Source organism: Amborella trichopoda, chromosome 9 (genome assembly GCF_054954075.1).
Source record: "Amborella trichopoda isolate Santa Cruz 75 chromosome 9, AtrichopodaSantaCruz75HAP2 v2.0, whole genome shotgun sequence".
Lineage (NCBI taxonomy): Eukaryota > Viridiplantae > Streptophyta > Magnoliopsida > Amborellales > Amborellaceae > Amborella > Amborella trichopoda.
Genome location: NC_142344.1, coordinates 21,136,367 through 21,159,587, shown reverse-complemented (window position 1 = coordinate 21,159,587; position 23,221 = coordinate 21,136,367). Strand labels below are relative to the sequence as shown.

The 23,221-nt window shown below is 35.4% G+C and overlaps 1 protein-coding gene across 7 annotated transcripts in view; it reads left to right on the top strand.

Moving 5' to 3' along the window:
• Positions 1-11,331, top strand: part of LOC18436427 (uncharacterized) — a 31,210-nt gene extending 19,879 nt beyond the window's left edge. For 4 of the 7 annotated variants that reach the window (XR_016041544.1, XR_016041541.1, XR_016041547.1 and 1 more), the window contains exon 11: positions 1,838-2,021. The gene's annotated coding sequence lies outside the window, so the exon portion shown is untranslated. Of the gene's footprint in view, positions 1-1,837; positions 2,022-6,372; positions 6,639-10,983 lie in introns of those variants that run through there. The other 3 variants (XR_016041543.1, XR_016041542.1, XR_016041540.1) reach the window with 2 other exon arrangements.
• Positions 11,332-23,221: the final 11,890 nt, after the last annotated feature.

Genomic DNA, 23,221 nt, shown 5'->3' with positions numbered 1-23,221 from the left:
TACCACTGAAAGTTTCAGGGGCATTTTAGTCATTTTATGTTATTGGGAATATTGTTTTTATATTTTTTATAGGTGCGAGCTGAAGAGAGGATTGGATGCCCAAATTTTGGTGTCAAAATGTTTTGTATAAAAAAAATAAAAATAAAATAGTATAAAGGGTGACATTGTGATTGGGGCCATCTAAGCCGTCCATTTAGAATGAACGGTTGGATAGGGGGAAGTATAGAAGTTTTACATTGTAGGGGAAGCATAGAAAGCTTACCCTACATGTTTTATTTTATATAGTATTTTATTTTTTACTATTTTTTTTATATTTTGGGATTTTTGGGAATTTTTCCAAAATTTTGGGCCCCTTTTGGCCCTTTCCTTGGCTTGGATGTGACTTGGCTCAGTCCGAGCAAGGTCAATCAGGTAACTAGGCTCCGGCAGGGTCGAATCCGCTGCTTGAGCTGGGTTTTAGAACACTGCTCAAAACAAAGAACTAAAATTGCAAATTGTCTGATGTAGCTTTTAGCGAGGTGATCATTCTGCCTCAGGACATCATTCTTCACGTCCACTAAACCGATCTCCTCCAATTTGTTCTAGATGTGGGTTTCAAATATTTAGGTGCATCTACTCACAAATGCGACCCTGTTAGGTTATGGGTCTAATTCAAAAGAAATACATCCAGGTGCACCCAAGGGTGCCGTGAAGCAGAGAAACATAGAAAGCTTTAGGAAAAGACCAAGATAAAAGAGGGAAACAAAAGAAAAGTGCTGCTCTAATGATGGGGGAGACTCGAGAGGTAGAGATATAGGCACTAGTTCCATCTTTTGCTAGATGATCGGCTTCACCAACAGCTTCTCACCAGATGTCATGAAAAGAAGGCTCAGCCAATCTAGAAAGGTGGATGACTTGCTTTATGAGCCCCAATTTGACGCCAATAACTTTTGTTTCCAAAGCCTATTTCCAGTGCAATACCATTTTAAAACATTCTAATCAAACAGTGAGCATGGTGGTTGGAACATTGTTTTAAGGCGGTGGGGACTGCATTTCTACATTTGCGGTCCCCGAAGTATAAAGCATCAATATTAAAGATAGATGCAAATAGGTAGCCCATCTAAAAAACAATTAATATTAGTTGTCCAAATATTTTTTGTAATAGATTATTATTTTTAATTTTCAAAATTTATTTATCTATTCATATTCATGATCTCCATGTTGGAGATTACATGTCTTTAAAAATTAGGTAAAAAAATCCATCTCAAAAATAGATTTTTAAGAGGTGACTCATTTCTACATGGACTCATAGAAATTGTGTTTATATTTGGTGAGGCTTGATCAGCCAGAATCAAAGAAAAACAGTTTGATTTCACCTAGGTACCACCAAATACCGATAATGAAGTACCACCAAATACTGATAATCAACAACTTGGTGAAAAAAACCTGAATGAGCTCCTCTTCTTTGCACTTCCTAGAATTCAATTGAACATTCGGAATTTGTAATTAATTCATTAGCTTCTTCAGATTTATAATTAATTTTCCTCGAGCATGGATATTGAGTGTCTGTCTGGACTATAGACCAGTTGTGCATATGTATTTTTGTTTGAGCTTTGCTCTCATTTTGGTCATGGGTATGACATCTTCTATTCTACTTTTTGCCTATGCCTAATTGTGATAAACTTCTTATCCTAGACGATGTCACATTGAATCATATGTTGCTAAGCACTTCTCTTATTGATTGGTGCTTGATGGTTGGGTCTTAATCCGTGCTCAACCATCTTGCTGGAAGAGTTTGTATTTGGCAAGCTTGTCAGTTTCGCATTCTCAATAATTTTGTCAAGGTATTTTTTACCAGAACGAAACATCCCCAGAAGGGCATTTTCAAAAAACACGCATCCACAGAAGGGAAGAATGGGAAGTTTTGTCCATCTTTAGCGTGCCTTTCGCTACTTCTGATTGAGCTATACTTGAAAACCTAGTAAAAAATTTCGATGTTTTCTTAAAACATTTCAAATATATGAAGATATTTTATTGTTGTTTTTTTGGTTGTTTATTTATAGGATTTTATATGTCCAATAGGACCGTTATTTTTTGTTTGCAACCACGGATTTAATAGGTGGATCATCCACGCCAAGGATCTGTCTCAGATGGCCAGATTGTTTATATGGATCGGTTAAAAGAATAAAAAATAATAAGTTTTGTGGGTGTGTGTGTGTGTTGGGTTAGGGGGCCTAAGGAAATATTATATAACTTAAAAGAAGAAGACGCAAAAATATAAAATGGGGAGGTTTTAAGCAGGGTGGGGACATACTAGGTTGGTACCCATTCCTCCTTGGAATTGGTTCAGTCCCAGCTGATCAGGCTACTTCATTTTCAAACGCTCATTTTTATAATTTAGATCACAAAAGGGGTGTTTCTATATGTAGAAGTTTGTGAAAGTATTATGGTGGTCAATTGTACACACTGCCCATTCAATTTCCAGTGATGGTTGTTGCTGTCTTTATGCTCCAAAGGTGAAATCACGGTATGATATTTTTTTCTCTTATTATATATTTTTTAGGGATTGTATATAATGAGACCGTTTACCTTTGATACAAGGTGGTCACAACTCTTTACAACCATTTGATGTGAAATTTGATAGTTTGGATGTGTCACAAAGTTCGAGAAAATTTATTTTGAAGTTTGAGCTTGGTCAATGAAATAATTGCAGCCATCCAATGGTCAAGATTAATATGACCACTTTGTATCAAAGATAACTGGTCTCATTTTATACTTTATCTTTTTTTTAATTCTTTGTTATTTGCTTCAAAATATGTATACCTTTAAATGTAAATGAAAGTTTGAAAGAAAATTATAAGTTATAGATTCATAAATATCAAAGTTAGAACCATAAGGAATGCAAATTTTGAAAGTTTGGGGGAATATTTTGTTTCCTTTTTTCATAAAACGCAGGATCGATTTTAATATGGTTACAAATATGGATTAATGTAAAATCATCAAATTACATAAGAATTATAAGCATACATCCACAACCAAGGGCTTCACAAAACTGACTCAAATGGCCAATATATGATTCACTATTTTGTGTTTTATCTTAATTTTAAATCAAACCAAAATGAGAAAATATTGTGTATGAAACGAACTCACTCACTAGTATGCACTAACTAGGGCTTGTAGAGAATGGACAAATCCTTATCTTTAGGACATCAATATTTTGTTGGAAGTTTTGGAACATAGATAGATTAATAGCAATCTAGAGAAAAAATAATAGGAAGGTGATGGGAACAAGATGGCTTTACAATGGATGATTAGGGTGTTGCTTATAAGGCTAGGGATTCACCCTTGGACTCGATGCACTTATAAATGTTTGTTGAGGGAGAGAGAGGGAATAAGGATGTTGAGAGAGAATAAGATGTGTATCATATCAAACTCCCTTGACCTTACCTAGATGTATATGACTTCTTCGCTTTAACAATTGGAACGAATGAGTGGACTTTTACAAAATGTGGAATAAATGGAACCAAGTAAAAGATGAGACGTTTTGGTTATTTATAAAAATGGTAGTGAAAATAAGTTTATTTATTCCAAAACAATCCACAAATGGCATGGAGAAAAACCTATGCTCAACATTTCCCCCTTGTTTTCTACATGGTTTTGGCTTTATAATTCGTTCATCTATTAATGCAAAGAGGTATATCGGGATCACTTGAGCTGTACTTCCTCAAGAATTGATATATCCACACGCACAATGTATTTACTCAATAGCATCCACCACATTTTTCCATGCTCATTATAGTTGTGATGTATTGAGTGATCATAAACCACTTCATCGACTTCATGCATATACTTATTGACCTACCTAATTTATCCACCAGGTATCCAAAAATAAATAGAAGTGGATACCTTCTACTGTTATGCCATACATATGCTCATCACATGTGGTGCCCTTTCATCAATGCAGTTAGTCACCATAAAATCTCACATGTGGTGCCCTTTCATCAATGCAGTTAGTCACCATAAAATCTCACAAAGAGATACATCTCAATAAGAGATTCTCAACTACTCGGATAACCACTAGCACATCACTTCCCTCTAGCTAGAGATGGCGGCAAAGCATGTGCAAATGTACACTAGTAAGTGGTGGTTCGTGGCTACATGCTTTCGAGGGATTTTCATCACATAACGAACCATTCAAAGTCAAATGACTTAACCTTCCAACCCTTGGAGGCTCAAACAACTACCACATAGGCATGTGGATTACTAAGAAACCCTTGCATCACAAAGATGCGATCGAATAACTAAGATCCTCATCAGACCACAAAGGTTATTGACGTCATGAAGGTATTCATGCCACACAAGCGAGTAATTCACAAAAGCCATAATCATCACACTACCACAAAAGTTATTCCTAAAATCTCAATCATAAAGACTTGTCAAGTAGCATGAATCATGATGATTTATCGATTCGTCTAAGCCCCATGGTAATCACACTCCTTTCAAATGAGTTTATATTGATACCCTTTGTTAATGGATCAACAACCATTAATTGCGTAGGAAGATGGCTAACTTCTATCTTTTTATTTTCAACAAATTCTCTTATGAAGTGATACTTCTTTTTAATATGTTTTGACATGCCATGATACATTGGGTATTTAGAAATGTTTGATTATCAAATATATCATTGTAGATCCATACCCTAATTGGCTAGCGTTATTTTATTAATAAATTGCCTAAATAAGATTCTCTCTTGAAGTATGATCAAATGCAATGTACACTACTTCTATAGTGGAGTGTGATAAGCCTATGAGATACATGTCCCACCAGAGGTAAATACTATCCAAATGTTGGTATATATATATATCAACTTCTCCTCCCAAATCAACATCATTATACCCCTCAAGAATTAGATCTTTAATACTATAACTAGGGCCATAATTGTGTGTCCCTCTTAGAAAATATTCTTTTAACTAGTTTCCAATGATCAATACTAGGGTTGGTTATATATCAACTAGCAACCCCCACTTCATAAGCTATATCAGATCTTACACAATTCATCAAGTAATTAAATGACCCTACAACTTGTGCATAAGGATAATCTTGCATGATTTCCTTTTCTTTATTAGTTGTAGGACACATTTTCTTTGATAATTTATAATTTTTGTCAATTAGGGTAGCCATGGGTTTAGAATTATCTATATTAAATTACTTTAGTACTTTAAGAGTATATTGCTCTTGGTCAAGATAAAATAATATGTTATTTCTATTTCTAGTAACTTTAATTCCTAGAATATAATCAATATATCCCATATCTTTCATCTCAAACTTAGAGGATAACCACATCTTAATAACTTTTCTAGCATTTCATGTTATAATTATATCATTTGCATACCCATTGTCCTCAGTGTATACATAATAATCTATGGTGATATTCTTAAGTCCATATCCTCTAAGTGTATGTGAGAATATAAAATAACATTTCCTTGAGGATGGTTTTAAACTATATAATGATTTAATTAAGGGAAAATATCTCCATACCCCTTATTTTTAGATTTCATTTCACAATAGACCTAAAATTTTAAAAGATATCTTGGGGCATAAAAATTGTAGATTTTATTTTTTCTAATCCCCTGAGCTAATTTAAACCTGTATTTTTAGGCCAAAGAAATCTAAAAAGACATGTTTTTTTTAAAAGCCATCCTTCCAAACTTTTAGAGAGAGAGAAGGGCTTCATGGAGGTGAGATGTTATCGGGAGGAGATAGAGAGGTGTTTGAAGAAATACAGGAGGAGAGAGAGAGGTGTTCAGAGAAATATAGGAGGAGAGAGAAGTGTTCGGAGAAATACAGGAGGAGAGAGAGAGAGATGCAGGAAGAGAGAGAAAGAGAGAAGTTTGGGGTATATAAGTGAAGAAAGAGAAATGATTGGGTTTAAAAAAAACATGTCTTCCTCACATTTGTTTAGGTTAAAACATAAGTTTAAAGTAGCAAGGGGATTCGAAGATATCTTTTGAACCTTGGGTATGTCAAGAAATGTAACCTAAAAATAGGGGATATGAAGATATTTTCCTTTTAATTAATTTGTATATTACTTTCTTGAGCCTCACATTCAAAACCTTTGGGTTGACTAATGCAAATTTCTTACTCTAATTCAACATTTAGAAAAACAGTTTTTACATCCATTTGATGAATCTCAAAATCTTAGTGATTAGTTATGGCTATTATTATTATAATGGAAGATTTCCTAGCTACATGTGAAAAAATTTCTTTGTAGTTAATCCTTCTTTGTTACTAAACCCCTCGGCAACCAATCTTGCTTTATATCTATTAACATTTCCATCATAATTAAGTTTATCTGAATATATCTATTTACAACCAATTGCCTTTTTATTGTAGGTAATTCTGCTAATACCCATGTCTTATTATTTGTTATGGATATATTCAACCTTCATTGTCTCCATCCAACTCTTTACTTAAGGTGAGCTAATGACTTCCTTAAAATTAAATAGTTCTTAATTTACTTCATTATAATAGGAATAATCACTTAAATAATTAGGTCTTTTAATTTCTCTAGTTTTTCTTCTATGCTCAAATAATTGAGGATTATTATCAATTTGAGAAGAGCTTCCTACATTAATTATGTTGGGGGTTTTGTGGTTCTACTTCCCCACTTTGTTTTTAAATTCTAGCTTGTTTTACCTTTATGTTTCAACATCTTCAAAGAAGTAAGTCTCTATAATCTCCATATATTTTTTTTTGTTTTTGCATTATAAAATTTATATCCCTTAAAGTCACTTGAGTACCCCACCAATATGCAATTTGTTATTTTAGGTTCTAGATTATCCCTTTTCTCATAAGGAATATGAACATGTGCCATAGAGCCCTATACTTTGATATGGTATGGGTTGGATTTTTCTACCAAACCTTTGCTGAAAGGGTGTTATATTAATTGATTTGGAAGGCACTTCATTTAATATACATCATGCCACCATAATAGCTTCTCCCCAAAAACGATACTCTACACCAGCTTCTTGTATCATACAATTAACAATATCCATTAAAGTCATATTTTTCTTCTTGGCGATTCCATTTTATTGAGGGGTGTAAGGCGAATAGTTTGCCTAATCGGTCCATTATTGTTACAAAACTATTAAATTCATTGGATCTATATTCCCCTCCTCTATCACTTCTAACAATCTTAATTTTAGTATTTAATTGGTTTTCAACTTCTAATCTATACCTTTTAAATTTGTCTAATATTTCATCTTTATGAAAAATTAAATATGTATAAAAGTATCTTAAATAGTCATATATAGAATTAATGAAATTTTACTTCCACCTATTTTTTCACATATATCGGTATATATAATTTCTCGTAAATATTGAGCACCTTTAGGAAATGGGTTTCTTGCATTTTTCCTTTTAGACAAGTTTCACATTTGATTTTTTTTTTTCTAGATAAGGAATTATATATTTTTTTCATTAGTTTATTTAATTTTTCATAACTGATATGACCAAATCTTCTATGCTAAATATTAAAATACTGATCATAAGCAAATGGTGTTGTCATTCTATTATCAAGATCAAATTTGTTCATGTTGCTAACCGTTGTGGCATTTACAATAAAAACACCATTTTTCTTGATAATCTTTCCATCCCTCACATAAATTTCACCGCCGCCCTTATCAATCCTAAAGAGAGAAACTAAATTCTTTTTCATATCTGGAGCATACAACACATCATTAAGATTCAAAATGCCGCTAGATGGGAGTAGAAGCTAATGATTCCTTATCCAAGAATGTTGATGCTAGACAAGTTGCCCATAAAAAGTTATCTTGGCACAATCACTTTGTTTTTTAACTCCGCCATATTGTTCTTGGTGTTAGTGATGTGCCTAGTAGCTTTGGAGTCCACCCACCATTCGTCGGGGGAACTCAGACATTAATGATTTTTCAACCACAAAGGAGAACTGTTTGGAGCCACTACTTTGTTTGACATTTTTCTTCTTGGTTTCCCAATAAAATTTAACAATATGACTAAATTTGTTACAATTAAAACATTTTTTAAACTTGTAGGAATTTTTGGGATGGAAAGGCTTACTAGAATTCTTGTTAGGAGCTTCGTTCTTATTTTTCTTGGTCATTGCTGAATAGGCATGGTTTTTAGCTCTTTCATTTTTCTCTTTAATTCTACTATTCTCTTTCATCCTTAAATGTCCTTTAAGGTCATCCAAGGTATGGATTGTTCCATTATGGCATAAATTTTTTTTTAAATCTTTCCAAGAATTTGGAAGGTTTTCTATAATCTTCATAATTTACTGGTGCTCACTTTTCGACTCACCATAACCGGCAAGTTGATTAACCATAATATTCATACCATTAAGATACTCTTGGACCGATTGATCCTCTTTCATCTTGCACATAACGTATATTTCATATAACTCACATTTAGCTACATAATTATCATCGGTGTGCATCTTTTCGATGGCAATTTATAAGTCTTTAGCATTAGCATACTTTTCAAATAGTTTGTGCAACCTATCACTTAAACAATTTACAATAGCACTTCTACATGAAAAATCATCATTTTCCCATTTCAAGTATTTTTGCCTCTCTAAGAGTTGTATCATCATCAGGTTCACTTGGTTTATCTTCATTAATCACATACAATAATTCCATATTGTGAAGCAAGAAAAATGAATTACTTTTCTATAGAGAAAAAATAGATCCACCAAGTTTGTCAATTTTTACTAGATCTGAAAATATGCTTCTTGTAGTAGCTATTTAACGTGGACTTTGATACTAAATGTAGGATCGATTTCAATATGACTGCTAATATGAATTAATGCATCAATATTTCTCTCTAAATTATATTTAAAAATATTATCAGACACTTTACATATATATAATCAAATCACATAAGAATCATAAGCATACATCTACAATCAATAGCTCCCCAAAACTCGAATCAAATGCCCAATCTATCATCCACCATTTCATTTTTTATCATAATCACTAATCATATTAAAATAAGGAAATATAGTGTATGAAATGAACTCACCAATAGGCACCAACAAGGGCTTGTAGAGAATGGGCATATCTACCCCTTTAGAATAGCTATAGCTTGTTGGAAGTTGCAAAACATAAATAGATTAATAGTAATCCAGAGAGAAAAAATAATGGAGGAGATAGAAACAAGATGATTTTATAATAGATGATTATGGTGTCTTTAATAATGCTATAGATATATCTTTGGGTTCAAGGCACCTCTAAATGCTTGGTGAGAAAGAGAGAAAGAGGGGACAAAGATGTCGAGAGAGAATGAGAGACGCATCACACCAAACTTCAAAAATCCTACCTCAATGTACCCTCATTGCTTCAACGATCGAAAAGAATTGTTGGGTTTATGTGGCCTTTAAAGGCCTTATGAGTGTGTAATGAAAAACATTTACTATAGCGGAACACAAATTCAGTGGGAGTGTGGTCCTTGAAGACCATACTAAGCAAATGATATTTGCGGATAACAGACTTTACTTGACGATCTAGGCCAATCGGTTAGAAAACCCAAGACACATGGGCATACAAAATTAACCGAGAAGGGTTTTTGGGTTAGCCCTTGATGAGGTCGGAGCTTATGCCTAGATGAGTGAGTCGAGGGACTGTGTGACCTTTGTGAGTGATGGTAGGCCTACAGAGACGGGGGCTAAAGCCTCATTCATGTTCCATCACACGTCATGCATATAGATAGATCGTTTGGGAAAACTTGATATCCACCTTTGGGTGAAGCATATATATGTGCAAGAGATACCCCTATGCGCCATAGAGCTGTAGTCGCATAAGGTCGTGGTGAACTTGACTTGTCTCTAGGGGTGGACCTGTAATCCACAGACTGAGATTGCGACTCATTGGTTCATCGACCTGACTTTGGTGACACGCTAATGAGCCCCTGCGTGGACTGTGGGTCATGGGAAACACTGGGTCGGTTCGATAAAGCAAGTGTGCTCTGTAGTCCACAGTTGAAGGTGGAGTACTCCGTGATCGTTGATTGAATTCCTGAACCATATGGATCTACTTCCCATCATATTAATTTAATTGTGTTGATTTTATTATTAAATTATTTTAGATTTATTATTTGAATTTTTGTAAGTCATTTGATATTTTATTTCTTGTTTTTGGACTTATAAAAATGAAGTTATTAATTTATAAAGTTATAATATTTTAAAATTCATTTTTTTTAAATATTTATTAAAAAAAATATATGCGGACCCATAGTGCACATGGGCTCACCATGTGGGTATTAGGTGGGGCCCCACATACCATACATGGGTGGCAGCCCCACCCTTGGATACCTTATCTTGTTTTGTCTGCAAGTTTGTTAAAAATAGTAACTATATCTTGTAGCATGTGGTCAAATGTTGATAAGAAAATATTGACCATATCTTATCTTGATTATTGAAGGAATATCTTGACTTGATATTATTGAAATATTCTTATGAAAAATATGAGATGGAATATGCAATTTATGGTATGCACTATATCTTTAATGGATTTAATTTATTTAAATATATTGATGGGAAAATGGTTTAAGAAAAATGGGGATAATGGTTCATGCACCTTCCATAATGTTGATGACCCATCTATGGAATGGATGACTCAGATCTCTCACCACACAAGTCATCTTGATCAACGGTCCATATTCAATCTTAAGAAAGAGGCAAACTATGAAAACCCTAGACCTAAATTTCACTATAAATAGGGGTGCTTTGGCCCCATCTCAACACACCTCTCCCTCCCACAAACACTCTCTCTATCTTCCCTAGGGGCCACGCCCCTCTCTCTCCTTACTCTCTTATTTTCTCTCTTTACTCTCTCTCTCTCTCTCCCTCCTAAAAAAGACCCTAGGGGGCACGCCTAACATAGAGACTCTCTCTCTCTCTCTCATGATCTAATCTAAGGGTTCAGAAAATTAGGGTTTGAGCTTAATTGTTTTGGACTTAGGGTTTTGTAGAGATTTAAGGGTGGTTACCTAGTTTGGTCGAAATTAGCTTTTTCGGTTCGAGGTTGAAGCTAGACCGCTGATCCCGCGCCATTGGATGTGGTGACTCGGTGTGGGGTGTAAAAAGCCCGGTTGAGGTAATCTCCGAGATCTTTTCTTTTAATTGTTTGTTCTTTTATTTTATATTCTCAAGCACAATATTAGTTTGTATGAATGACATCAAGTAGTTGAGATTTATTTTATTAATGTGTAATTTTTTTTGGAATTTCTATTGTTTGTAATAAGACCACCTGTGAGTGATCTTGTTGCCAAAATTATAAGGGGTGATTATTATTAAAAAAAAAATTGTATTTCCCAAGCATAAGATGAGATAGGTCTTTCTTTCATTGGTATCAGAGCTAGTTTTACTTGATTTCCATTATGAATATTTTCTTATTTTTTTTGAGAATATAAAATAATGGTTGGTCGTACATTCATCTATGAAATCCTGAAAACCTAAAGGTTTGATGGGACCAACTTTGCTTCATGAAAAAGAAAAATTAAATTTGTACTCTATGAAGAAAACTTGCATGAGATACTCTTTGAGGACCGACCTCATCGTCCAACTGACAACTCATCTCAAATAGTCAAAGATGAGAACGCCAACTGGAAGAGGAGGAACTTGAGATGCAAGCACATTCTTTTATGTGCCATGACTGACTCGTATGCTTTTGAGGACTAGTCAATCTATACTGCAAGTGGGATTTTAGATAAACTTAAAAAAAAGTATGTTGAACCCTTTCTCATGAAGCAAACTATGACTATGAGAAGGTACAATGATTTAAAAATGGTAGAAGGTACCAAGTTTGCAGATCATGTGCACGTGTTTCGTGCGCTAGTAAGAGATTTGAAAAATATAGGCATGAAGCCCAATGAATCTATGCAAGTGATTCATTTAATGAAATCTCTTCCTAATTCATGTGAGACTTTTATATCTTCCATCTCTGCTAGAAGAAAGACACAAAAATTGGAGGAACTGATCACGACTATCAAATCTGAAGAAGAAAGGAGGAGTTCAAGGTAAACCCCAAAGGATGCTGTGCATATGGTAAAATCCTAACCATCTTTTAAATTTAAGACAAGAAAGGGAAGAAATACTTTTGAGAAGAAAAAATATTTCAAAAGAAGAGATTTTGGAAATAAGAAATCAAAGAGAGAGACTCGGACTTGTTTTATTTGTAAGAAGGTGGGCCGCATAGTCAATAATTGTCGGTCCAATAAATCTGATGGAACTAACAAGGAATTGACATGTGTGGTTTTCGAGTCCATGCTAGCTAACCCCATGGAAGCTTCTTGGTGTTTTGATTCGGGGGCTGCGGCTCATGTCACAAACACCAAGGACGGTTACTGTTCTTTCACTCTCATGGGGCCAAGATATCCGCATATTTATATGGGAAGAAATCAGCAGACTAATGTACTTGGAGTTGGAGATTTTGATTTGAAACTAAAGAGTGGGAGCACCTTGATCCTAAAACCAGCACTATATGCTCATGATATGAGGAAGTGCTTAGTTTCAATTCCTAAGATGTTTATGACTGGATTCATAACTACTTTCATTGGGGAGAAAGTGGTGGTCAAGAAGGGGAAAAATGTGATCATGACTAGACGACTTGTAGACAAGCTATTTACTATTGAAATAAAAGAGAACGTTGCCTATGTCTCATCCCCTACTGAATTAGATGCTACCCTATGATATATGAGGTTAGGACACATTAATATTAAACGAATGGAAATATTAAAAAGGGATGAGATTCTTTATAATTATAAGGTAGATTTATCGAAAGTGTGCGAGTCTTATGTGCAATGAAAACTAATAAGAAAAAAATACCACTAGGGCAAAAAGAGCTACTAGCGTATTGAAAATCATTTATAGTGACATATGTGGACATATGAATGTGACCACCAAAGGTGGAAAAAGATATTTTATCTCTTTTATAAATGATCACTCGCGACATGGCCATATGTACCTTATTCATGCAAAATCAAAAGCCCTAGAAAAATTCAAAGAATATAAAGCCCAAGTAGAGAATCAAACCAACCTGAAAATTAAAGTCCTTAGAATCGATAGAGGGGGGGAATATTCATCTGACATTTTTAAAGAATTGTGCATTGAAAATTGGATCATCCATCAGTACACCATGCCTTATACTCCTGAACAAAATGATGTAGCTGAGAGAATGAATAAGACCTTAGTGGAAATGATAAGGAGTATGATGGGGCATGCAAATCTCTCATTAGAGTTTTGGGGAGAAGCCGTATTAACAGCATGTTACATCCTTAACCGGACTCCCACAAAAGCTGCCCCACTTACTTCTCACGAAATTTTCACAGGTCGTACTCTCTCCCTTGAACACCTGAAAGTTTGGAGTTGCTCAGCCCATGTCCTTATCCCACGTCAAATTATAACCAAATTGCAACCCAAAACTGTCAAAACCATTTTCATTGGTTACCCAGATCATGGTAAGGGGTATCGATTCTACAATCTTGAAACTAGTATGGTTATTGAAAGCCGCGATGCTCACTTCTTTGAGGAAGAATTCCTTGAAGCAAATGAGTAAAAAACAAGCCAACTTTTATGAGGAGGCAAAAAATAAAGATGTAGTTCGAGACCTTGAACCTGAAACTTCTAAACCAACCCAACCTGTTTCTGAACTCCCTAAAGAAAGTGAACCTTTACTTGAACCAAGACGAAGTAACCGAGTCAGTAGACCACCTCTTTACATAAAACATTTTGTCTACCTTGGAGAACATTTTGATAAGGTTTGGGAATATCCAGATTCCGAACCTAGAACTCACCGTGAAGCCTTGACCTGTCCTGAAAGGGAAAACTGGGTAGAAGCCATGAAAGATGAGTATGCTTCCATTAACCAAAACCATGTATGGCAATTAGTACCCCGACCTGAAAAACGTAAGGCCAATGGTTGTAAGTAGATTTTCAAGAAAAAGTTGAACTCTTAAAGGGAAAATAGAAAAATACAAAGCTAAGTTGGTTGTAAAGGGTTTCACCTAAAAAGAAGGGATAGCTTATGATGAAACGTTTTCTCCTGTTGCCAAATTTCCATAAATCCGAATCTTTATAGCTATAGCAGCCCATTTTGATTTTGAGGTTCATCAAATGGATGTCAAACAACCTTTCTAAATGGGGGTTTAGAAGAAGAAATTACATGACCCAACCTGAGGGATTTAAGGAGAAAGGGAAAGAAAACCTTGTATACGAACTTAATAAATCCCTTTATGGCTTGAAACAAGCATCGCCACAGTGGTACATAAAATTCCAAGAGAATCTTGCTCTTGCAGGATTCTCTACAAATAGTGATGATTATTGCATATATCAAAAGGTCAGTGGGAGTGATGTGGTATTTATATCGTTATATGTGGATGATATGCTAATTGTTAGTAGCTCAATTGCCCTAGTAGTAGAGATAATTTTTTTTTTTTCAAAACACTTCGGTATGAAAGATCTTGGAGAAGCTTCATATGTGTTGGGCATCAAAATAATAAGAAACAGGAGAGAGAAGACTATCCAACTTTCCCAGGCAACCTACTGTAAGAGGACACTGGAAAAGTTTGATATGAGTATGTGTAAACCCATGTCGACCCCAATTCACAAAAAGACGAAGCTTAGTAATAAAATGTATCCTACCGAAGACATGGATATAAGAGCCTTAGAGAGAGTGCCATACAAGAGCGCAATTGGGTTCTTTATGTACGCCATGATGGGAACAATGCCTGACTTGTCATTTGTCATGAGTCTGGTAAGCCGTTTCCAAAGCAACTCAGGAGAGGAGCATTGGAAAATAGTAAAAAAAATTCTCAGATATTTAAAGGGGACCATGAACTATGCGCTCGCATATAAGGGGGGAGCTGAAATAGCAATAGAGGGATATTCAGATGCAAGCTATCTCGCGGATCCAGATGATGCGAAGTCTACATCTGGGTATGTGTTTATACTTGGAGGGGTGCGGTTTCTTGGAAGTAAAAAAAACAAGATATTGTGGCTTTATCCACCATGGAATCCCAGTATGTGGCATGTTGTATATCAGCTAAGGAGGCTGTGTAGATTAATAAAGTTTCTTAATCAACTTAATTTTCATCCTGTACATTGTGAGGCAATGTGAATTTTCTGCGACAGCAAGGCGGCTATTTGTGTATCTAAGGAACCTCGGTTTCACAAGAATTCCAAGCATGTCAAGCCATACTTCTATCACCTGAGAGATGAAGTGAGATTGAAAGAGATCGAGATCAGCTATATATCTACAGATTTGATGATTGCAGACCCTCCGACTAAGGGAGTTGTCCCTAATGGTTTTATAAGACATGTGAGAGAGATGTGGATGAGAGAAAGTGAGGAAGAGATAATGTAATGCCTTCAAAGGCCAAGTGAGAGATGTTGGGTTTATCTGGTCTTTAAAGGCTTTATGAGTGTGTAATGAAAAACATTTACTATAGTGGAACATTAACTCAGTGGGAGTGTGGTTCTTCAAAAATCATATTAAACAAATGATATTTGCTGATAACGAACTGTGCTTGACGATTTAGGCTAGTCGGTTGCTAAAACCTAAGGTACTTGGGTATAAAAAATAAACCGAGAAGGGTTTTTGAGTTAGCCCTTGATGAGGTCAGAGCTTATGCCTAGATGAGTGAGACGAGGGACTGTGTGACCCTTGTATGTGATGGTAGGCCTAATGAGATGGGGGCCAAAACCTCAACCATATTCCATCACATGTCATGCATATAGATAGATCGTTCGGGAAAATCAGATATCCACCTTTGGGTGAAGCATATGCATGTTCAAGAGATACTCCTATGCGCCATCGAGCTGTGGTCGCATCAGGTCGTGGTGACCTTGACTTGTCTCTAGGGGAGGACCTGTAATCCAGAGACTAGGATTGCGAGTCCTTGGCTCATCGATCAGACTTTGGTGATCCGCTAATGAGCTCCTGCTTGGACTGTGGGTCATAGAAAATACTGGATAGGTTCAATAAAGCAAGTGCGATCCGTAGTCCACAGTTGAAGGTGGAGTACCCTTTGATCGTTGATTGAATTCCTGAACCATATGGATCCACTTCCCAGCATATTAATTTAATTGTATTGATTTTATTATTAAATTATTTTTGATTTATTATTTGAATTTTTGTAAGTCATTTGATATTTTATTTCTTATTTTTGGACTTATAAAAAGTAAGTTATTAATTTACAAATTTATAATATTTTAAAATTCATTTTTTAAAAATATTTATTAAAAAACATTGGCGCCCATAGTGCACATGGGTCCACCATGTGGGTATTTTAGGTGGGGCCCCACATACCATACATGGGTGGCACGCCCCACCCTTGGATACCTTATCTTGTTTTGTCTTCAAGTTTGTTAGAAATGGTAACTACATCTTGTAGCATATCGTCAAATGTTGATAAGGAAATATTGACCATATCTTATCTTGATTATTGAAGGAATATCTTGACTTGATATTATTGAAATAATCTTATAGAAAATATGAGATGGAGTATGCAATTTATGGTATGCACTATATCTTTAATGGATTTAATTTATTTAAATATATTGATGAGAAAATGGTTTAAAGAAAGTGGGATTATGGTTCATGCACCTTCCATAATGTTGATGGCCCATCTATGGAATGGATGGCTCAGATCTCTCACCCCACAAATCACCTTGATCAATGGTCTATATTCAATCTTAAGAAAGAGGCAAACTATGGAAACCTTAGACCTAAATTTCACTATAAATAAGGGTGCTTTCACCCCATCTCAATACACTTCTCTCTCCCACAAACTCTCTCTCTATCTTCCCTAAGGGCCATGCCCCTCTCTCTCTCCCTACTCTCTTATTTTCTCTCTCTACTCTCTCTCCTAAAAAAGACCTTAGGGGGCACGCCCAACATAGAGACTCTCTCTCTCTCTCATGATCTAATCTAAGGGTTGAGAAAATTAGGGTTTGAGCCTAATTTTTTTGGAGTTAGGGTTTTGTAGAGATTTAAGGGTGGTTACCTAGTTTGACTGAAATTAGCTTTTCCGGTTCGAGGATCCCGCGTTATTGGATGTGGGGACTCGGTGTGGGGTGTAAAAAGCCCGGTTGAGGTAATCTCCGGCATCTTTTCTTTTAATTGTTTCTTCTTTTATTTTATATTCTCAAGCACAATATTAGTTTGTATGAATGGCATCAAGTAGTTGAGATTTATTTTATTAATGTGTTATTTTGTTTTAGAATTTATATTGTTTGTAATAAGACCACCTGTGAGTGATCTTGTTGCCAAAATTATAAGGGGTGATTATTGTTAAAAAAAAAAAAAAATTGTATTTCCCCGCCATAAGATTGCATACATCTTTCTTTCAAGAATGAGTGGATGACTTTTACAAAATGTGGAATAAGGGGAACCAAGTAAAAAAATGTGATGTTTTGGTCATTTATAAAAATCGTAGCGAAAACAATTTATTTAATCCAAAACATTGTACAAATGGCATGGAGAAAACCCCATGCCCATAATATATATATATATATATATATATGACAAATATTACTAATTTTTATTCAAACTACGGGAAATAGATTACATCATTAGCAACAACAAGATCAGATAAAAAAATACCACCCTTGGCCAGTTTGTTCGCCACAATATTAGCTTCACGATACACATGAACAATCAGAGAGGTAGATAGATCCATAATCTGCAACCGTAAAGATCGAAGCTCCCAAGGAATGCGTTGTTCCTTCTTACACCATTTAATCACATTTAACGAATCACCCTCTATCACATAATTGCTGCCACAATTTTTATCAATAAGGATCTTTAAGCTATAGAAAAATGCACTAAACTCAGCAAAATTTGCAGTTCCATAACCTAAATGACCCGCATAAGAAAGAATGATGTTACCAGAGCTATCCCGTACGACCCCACCATAACCTGCTAACCCAGGATTGCCCAAAGAACTGCCATCAAAATTAAGTTTCAGAAAACTAGTAGGGGGCACTGACCAACAACATTTTGGTCTATTACTAGCAATACCCATAAGAAAAAGGTTATGTAAATTTGCCATCTTATTCACAGAGAGCCAAGACCAAATTGTGACTTTAATAGAGCGAATCAATCTGTCTATGGGAAGAGAAACCCCTTCAAATGTCATTATCTTTCTCTCTTTCCAGACTTCCCACAAAATGGCCCCTTTTGTTATCTTCCAAATAATATTACCAACCTTCGGCAAGTAAGGTAAAGACAATTGAGTAACAATCCCCTCCACATGTTGAGGAAGAACCAAATTTATATTAAACACATCAATCAACCAATACCAAATGCGTACCATAAAAGGACAATGAATAAGGTGTGCAACTGACTCACCATCAGCTTTACACAGGAAGCACACATTGGGTAGAATCTTGCCCCTTTTGATTAAATTGTCAATTGTCAAAATCCTGTTCAATGCAGCCAACTAAATAAAGACCTGAACCTTGTGGGGTATCAGCCATTTCCAAACCTAAGCAATCTGGGGACAAGACCATTGCCATATAAAATATTATTGAAAGTGCTTAAATTACCTTATTGTATCACTAAAAGGGTTAAAAGATATCTCAAGTTTGTTTAGGGTTGGAAATCTTGAGAAGCTGTGGGGGATTTTAATAATTTGGCTCACTTAAATGGCTTGAGCCAAATAACGAATAAATATACCATTGATTGTTCAAAATTGAACCAAACGATAAAAATAGCCTTGGTTTGATATTGTTTAGCTTGAATAAATAGGGGTATTTTAATTATTTTATTATTATATAAGGAGTATATTAGTTATTTAAATTACTAAAATGTGCCTTGTTGTTTGGTATTCGCAACGTGAACAGGGATGATTTGAAAATTTTTGAACAATCTTTTCGTAGAATTACTATTAAGAACGAAATTTAAAATTTAAAATTTAAACTGTGCAGTAACAAATGGATCTTTTCACCACTTTAATGATATTTTTCCCTCTTAATATCTCTTTATTCGGTATGCTTTCCAGTTAAGTGAACACTCGTAGAAGGATATGTCAAAAAAACTTTAGAATTTTTAGATTTATAATTTATAATCACATTCTTTTAGATTTTCCTCATGTAATTTATATACAAATACTCAAGGAAAAACGTGTACATTTTTTAACTTCGAGGATACAATGAGGCTTGAGAATTTATGGATTGTTTTATGCTTTTCTCAGTTCTTTATGTTCTAAACTTCTAATCAGGGTTTTAAAAAATGGGAATTTTGGGTTGGAATCGGTGGGACCGATCTGGTTCCTACAGTATATCGATAACTGGCCGGTTCTTATTAGGAACTGCCTGGTTCCCTAACAGAATAGCCGATCTAGACCCATTTTTTTTCTCGGTTCTACTAGAGAACTAGACGATCCAATCCCACCTCTTATTTATTATTATGATCATTTTTTCTATTTTTTTACTTTTCATTAGCGAATTCACTTGGCTAGATCATCGTTCTTCTGATTTGGACCATTTTTTCAAATGATGGGTGATCTGGGTCACCGATCTGTTTTTTAAAACACTACCTCTAATCATAAAGAAAAGGACATTGTGGTCCTTACTGTTTCTCCTATGTAACAAATAATGAAAGCTTTCTATACTTCCTCTATTGTATAGAAATTATATATTCCCCCCCCCCCCTCCATCCAGCCATCCAATTTAGATAAAGTGAGCCACTAACAGTTTGATCTAGATCCAACTCCTCAAAGTATTTTGTACTTTTTTTTTCTCTACAAATCATATAAATATACGTGCAATAGTCTCAATGGGGTGCACCTAAAAAAAGTATTAAAAAATAATTTTAATAAATTAAAATGATCAAAATACCCTTAAAACTTTTATGAGCCATTTGGATACCTGTAAATCAATTACAAAGAAATAGATTATTAGGAAATTCAACATTTCTAGTATTTGGGCATGAACATGGTAGGCAAGAAATGAAACACATTACCAAAAATGTCCTTCAAAACCGTGAAATCAATTACCCGCCCCAAGAGCTGGAAAATGCATTACGGAGTTGACAAGTAATGTGGAGCTTGACGGACCTGCTACAAAACAGACAATAGACTTCACATTTGAAGTCCCTATATAAGTGTGACACTTTCTCTAAAGTCTTGCTTAAATTTGAGGACCATAACTTTTTAACTTTGCCAAGCTGCTCAAATACCTCTACATGGATAATTAGTTTAAATGGGGGTTATTGGTCAATTTGGAAGGCCAAGATGGAAGACCTTCTCTATTCAATAGACCTTTATTTGCCAATTGAGGGGATAGAGAAGAAGCCGGAAACCATCACTGATGATGATTGGAAGCAGTTAGACTGGAAATCAATTGCTTGCATTCGGCAATGGTTGGATGATACCGTGTTCCACCATATATCAACATAAACTAGTGCAATTTCCTTGTGGAAGAAATTGCATGATTTGTATGAGAGAAAGACGAATGAAAATAAGACATTTTTAATTAGAAAACTTGAAGTTTAAGGAGAATGGGTCGGTTGCCGAGTACTTGAATGAAATGCAAAGTATTGTAAATCAGTTGGTGGCTATGAAAATGGTGCTAGATGATAAGCTGCAAGCATTGTTGTTGTTGAGCTCATTGCCTCACACTTGGAAAACCCTTGTTATATCCCTTAGCAATTCGGCACCCAATGGGATTGTTTCCATGAGCCAAGTTACAAGTAGTTTGTTAAATGAAGAAGTGAGAAGAAAATCTTCAGATTCCTCCCACTCACACACATTAGTCACTGAAGAATGGGGGAGACCAAAGAATAGAGAAATTATAACTGAAGCAAATCAAAAAGGAGATCCAAGTCGAGACATATGGAGTGTCGGAAGTTCAAAAGAGATCGAAAAACGGAAAATGTGGTGATGTAAACAAATAACATCAGGAAACCACTGCAATTGCATCCGGTATAATCTTCTCAACATGTGGTGAAGGTTGTGTTAGTGTAGCATGTGATGATTCAAATTGGGTGATTGATTCAGGAGCATCCTTCCATGCTACTTCCCACAGAGATTTCTTTACTATGTACAAGTCAGAAGACTTTGATTCGGTAAGGATGGGAAATAATGAAGTATTTAAAATTGTTGGAATGGGTGATGTTTGCATTACTACCAATACCGGCTACAAGTTGGTCCTCAAAGATGTGAGATATGTTCCAGACCTTAGATTGAATCTCATCTCAACAAGAATGCTTGATGATGAAGGGTACGAGTCACATTTTGGCAATAGAGTATGGAAGTTAAAAAAAGGCTCTCTTGTTGTGGCAAGAAGCAAGAAATGCTGCTCTCTTTATAAGATAGAAGCCCAGCTATCCAAATGTGAGGTGAATACGGCCCTTGAAGAATCTTTATCCAACTTGTGGCATCAACGACTTGGTCACATGAGTGAGAAAAGTTTGGAGATTTTGATGAAGAGAAATTCTATTTCAAGTCTCAAAGGTACATCCTTAACCCCTTGTGATCATTGTTTAGTAGGAACACATCATAGAGTTTCCTTTTCACATGCTAAAACTAAACGGGATATTGCTTACTCTAATGTATGTGACCTTATGACTGTGAAAACTTTGGTGGTGCTTTCTATTTTGTCCCTTTCATTGATGATACATCCAGGAAAGTTTGGAGCTTTGCCATGAAGAACAAAGATCAAGTATTTGAAATTTTTCAAAAGTTCCATGTCATGGTTAAAAGACAAACATCAAAGTCCTTGAAATGCCTTTGAACAGATAATGGTGGAGAGTACACCTCAAGGAAGTTTGAGGACTATTGTGCCAAGCATGGCATACGATATGAGAAGATTGTTCCCTCCACACTGCAACATAATGATGTTGCAGAAAGAATGAATCGTACCATAATGGAAAGGGTTAGAAGTATGATTTTTGCAGCTATGTTACCAAAGGAGTTTTGGGGTAAAGCTATGAATCAACGTACTACTTGATAAATCTATCTCCTTCGGCACCATTGGAAGGGGATGTGCCAGAAAGAGTGTAGACCGATAAGGATGTATCCTACTCATACTTGAGAGTCTTCGGATGCAAGGCCTTTATACATGTACTTAAAGAGCATCTAAGCAAGTTAGATGACAAAGCAACCCAATGTATATTTCTGGGTTATGGAGATGATGAATTTGAGTACAGGTTATGGGATCCCAAGGCCAAGAAATTACACAGAAGCCGAGAAATATCTTTCGTGAAAATCGAACACTTTCTGATTTTGATAAGGAAGAACCACCAAAGAGGCTTGTAGATGAGCTGTCAGAAGAACAAGTCCCTTTACCCATACATGATGATGATGGACAACAAGTTCAATATGAAGATGACCAAGTTTGGGGTGGTGAGACTACTCAAATAGATGATGTGCATAATGATGATGTGCAAAGATGATGTTGAGCAGGGGGAACAGCCTCCTCAAGAAGAACCACCTATGGTGAGAAGGTCACAAAGGAAATGAAAAGCCTCAACAAAATATTCATCATCAGAGTATGTCACACTCATTGAAAGTGGTGAACCACAAAATTTTAAAGAAGCTATGGTACATGAGCAAAATGAACAATGGAAGAAAGCTATGCAAAAAGAACTTGAATCCTTGTATAAGAACAAAACCTATGAGCTTGCTGAGCTACCGAAAGGACGAAAAGTTTTAAAGAACAAGTGGGTATTTAGGTTGAAAAATGAAGGACAAAAAGAAAATGAGGTGCAAGGCAATGCTAGTTGTGAAGGGATTCGGGTAGAAAAATGGTGTTGATTTTGATGAAATATTTTCTCCCGTTGTGAAAATTACTTCCATTAGCACTATCTTAGGACTAGCTGCTAGTCAAGACTTGGAGATTGAGCAGTTAGGTGTCAAGACAACTTTCTTACATGGAGATCTAAAGGAAGAAATATACATGGAACAACCAGAAGGTTGCCTATTAAAGGGCAAGGAGGACATGATATGCAAGTTGAAGAAGAGCTTGTATGGGTTGAAGCAAGCTCCATGACAATAGTACAAAAAGTTCGACTCTTTTATGATGAGTCATGGTTTTACTAGAACCAATGCAGGCTACTGTGTTTACTTTAAAAAAGTACTCTGAGTCTTCCTTTATTATTCTCATGTTATTTGTTGATGATATGCTCATTGTTGGTCAAGATGCTAATTTGATTGACAGGTTGAAGAAATCATTAGACGAGGCTTTTGACATGAAGGACCTAGGGGA